Source organism: Curcuma longa, chromosome 4, assembly GCF_044706935.1.
Source record: "Curcuma longa cultivar G26 ecotype Majalengka, Jawa Barat chromosome 4, ITB_CL_G26_1.1, whole genome shotgun sequence".
NCBI classification, from domain to species: domain Eukaryota; kingdom Viridiplantae; phylum Streptophyta; class Magnoliopsida; order Zingiberales; family Zingiberaceae; genus Curcuma; species Curcuma longa.
The window spans coordinates 19167807-19171246 of record NC_133864.1 but is presented as its reverse complement, the minus strand read 5'-3'; positions in this window follow the sequence as shown (position 1 = coordinate 19171246).

The following is a 3440-nucleotide window of genomic DNA, read 5'->3' as shown; positions in this document are numbered from 1 at the left end:
AATCAACAATTTTGACTTGACTTGGCTCAATTTGACTCAATCATGGTTCAATTTGGACCCTACACACAATCAAACTTAATTAACTCAAAATTTACCATAAAATCACAGAAATTAGAATTAATTATCAAAATATACAATATTTCATAATTGCAATCAATTCATATCATTTAGCATTTTATTTTCATGTAGAAATCCAAATTAAATCCATAAAATGCAATAAAATCTTAACCCATCAAATTCCCCCACACTTAGCCTTGTGCGTCCCGCTCAAGCCAAAACAATAAAACTAACAAACTCCTACTATCGTACCCCCCTAGATCATCTTCAATCAAAGTTAGAAACAATTAAAAGAAAATTACCTAAGGTTGTGAAGTATCAAAAACCTAAGCCATGAACTAAACCCTTGTTCTTGGTTAACCTCCTAGCAAAGTTCATCCTTCATGACTAATTAAGATAAATGCACCACACTCATTCTCACAAGGTTGTTTTCAGTAGATAAATCAGTGGCTCTCACCCTAATTCTAATTCATGATCAAGTAAAGTAGGGCTCACTCAAGCAACTTAAGTTTCATGCACTTCCATAGGCTTGCTTGTTTTCTACTCTCCACTAGCATTCTTGATTTGGAATCCACACTTATTAAGGATTATTGAAGACAATAAGCAATCATGAACTGAAACAAATGAGATAAGAATTTAGAAAGAACAAGGTTAAGAAAAGGAACTTTAAAGAAAATGCATGGTAGTGGTAGATATGGATATACTTAAATGCTAACCAATGACCTCTTGCCCTCTTTTCTATTTCATTTCTTTTGTAACACATTTGTTTCTGTTTGTTCTTCAATTCCATGAAACAAATTTGGTCTAAACATTTCCAATTCCTCTTCTTGATACTTTCTCCTCCTCTTTTCCTCATTTTGCCTCAAATTCCACCAAATATGCTATCTTTTGTTTCCCTTCATTCTCAAACCCAATTCCTTCACATTTAAATTCTACAAGAGCTAAGAAATAGTAATCAATCATCAGCAAGCAAAATTCAATTCACATGAAACCATAATTGCAAAGTATCAATGGCAAATTTAAATCCAAAAACAATTCAAAACCAAATTGATACTTTCCTTTTTCTCCCCATTTTCTCACTGTTTTTCATCCATTCTTTTTCCACATTATAGATTGATTACTAATGCTCATCATCATGCAATTTTCCTTTCAATTCGAATGCAAATCAGTAGCTAGAAAAAATTCTCAAAACTCAGCTGTAAAAATTCAAACAGATTCTGTATTTTCTATTTTTCTGGATTTTTCTGCAATTTTTTTTCTTCTGTTCTATTCCGGCAATGGAACCACTCCCCCACACTTAAACATTTGTCTGTCTCAGACAAACCAAAACAAAACCAGCTCCAGAATCTGCTATTTCCAGAATCTGATAATTCCAGCCAATTCTGTATCCTGTTTTTCTGGAATTCTTTTCTTCCTGCTGTTCTATTTTTTTCCTTCCACTGTTTCTTCCAATTTCTTGCTTGATTTCTATTGTACATTATACTACAATTTCCCTGCATCTCGAATCCAGATCAGTGAGTCACACAATTCAAAACAACATTAAAAGATCAAAACAGAATTCTGTTTTCTGATTTTTCTGTTTCTTTCCAGCCTTGTTTTTTTTTCTGTTCTTTTTTTTTTCTTCCACAACCTTTAGCAGAATTTGAATTTGTTGTCTAATGAGTGTTGAAATGAATTAGCTTTCACTGAAATCCACCTTCTTATCAAGATTTTGATACACTTTTAACCTTTTGAAACATGCTATTTTTTTTTCTGTTTTCTATCTGTTTTTTTTTCTTTCTGATCTGATCTGATGCAATTCAAACTGATCTGTACCCATAGCTATCACTTATCAATCCGAATTCTTCAAATAAATTTCAACTGATTATATTGAAACAATTTAAGCAAAACTTATTCAACTTCAACAGCCTCTTCACAAGTTTTTTTCTAACCACTGTTTCAGCCAATTTCAAACCTGTTTCAGTTTCCATTCCTCATCAATAGCATCCTTTAAAATGTCTACAAATATAATCTTCTCTAATTTGACATCACAACAGGTAATAAGACTTTAGATGATGAAACAGTATTGTCCCTTTCTTCGTCGTCGTTTGCTATTTTTATATTTTTCTGTACATCAGTCGACTGCTCCAAGGGTCAGTCGACTGATGGGCTTCAACGGCTCTTTGATCTACATTTAACTTCCGCCGCTGTGGCCTCAATAGTCGCTTGAGCAGTCGACTGCACCATGAGCAGTTGACTGCTCCAGTCGATTGCTTCACTGGACTGATCTCTGTGAGCTCTGTGTGTGCTTCTGATCATCCACCAGTCGACTGCACCAATAGTGTCAGTCGACTGATCAAGCTGAAACTCCCCATTCAGCTTCTTTTTCAGCCCTTAGCCTTGACGCAACCCTTCAAACGCCTTCCCATAAGCCTCGTGCCCTTCCTTGCACTAGCTTGAGACGTTTCCCTCAGCTTCGTGGTATTATGTCTTCCTTTGCCAAGAGGCCGTGCCTCCGGGACTTCATCCTTTGCCAAGAGGCCTCGCCTCCGGGACTTCATCCTTTGCCAAGTCTTCCAACCTGGACTTTCCTGTGGACTCAAACCACACAAATTAGATCACCAACATTGCCTAACTTAAACTCATTTTAGCCAAACATTAAAATCCAAATAACTTGGGCAATATTGCACCAACATGTAGCACTCATGTTATGTGCTTAATCATGAAATATTTATGTGCAAATGATGTAAAGAAACCTAGTTAATGTTGAACATGTAGAGTTGTTTGAATTTATAGCTGATTACATGATATGTAGTGTTAGATTTTGTAAATCTGATTCATGTTATGAATAAATTATTTTGTATGTTGTATGTTATAAATGTTGTATGATACATGATGTGAGATTAGTATTAAGCTATGTAGGGTGTATGTTGTTGTATGTTGTATTGATGTTATCTTTGTGATTTATTTGACCTTGTAAAGTGCTACTTGATGTATAAGGGAATTGCCATGAGTTGTGGATTATAAACATGTTCCTACTTGTGTAATTGTTGAGAATTAAAATTATAGTCTTTATGAACCGGTTCATGTGAATTTATGTTTAGTTGTAAATGATTAGTGAAATTGTAAATTGTAAAAGATGTTGTATGTTAATATAATTATGTGAAATAAGATTAATATTTTAGGGTGTGTGATTGGTTTTAGTTTGCACGATTAAATTTTGTAGATCATTAGGAATAAATAAGGATAATTAACAAATAAAACCTCGCACCAAATGTTGTTTAAAATAACTTTCGGTCATTGAGTCCATGAGAGACGACCCGAACCTCTCTATATTACTTAAAATGATGGTTAGGGGTTTGGTAAAATAAATAAATTTTTAATTTTGATTTTGTGGAACATCA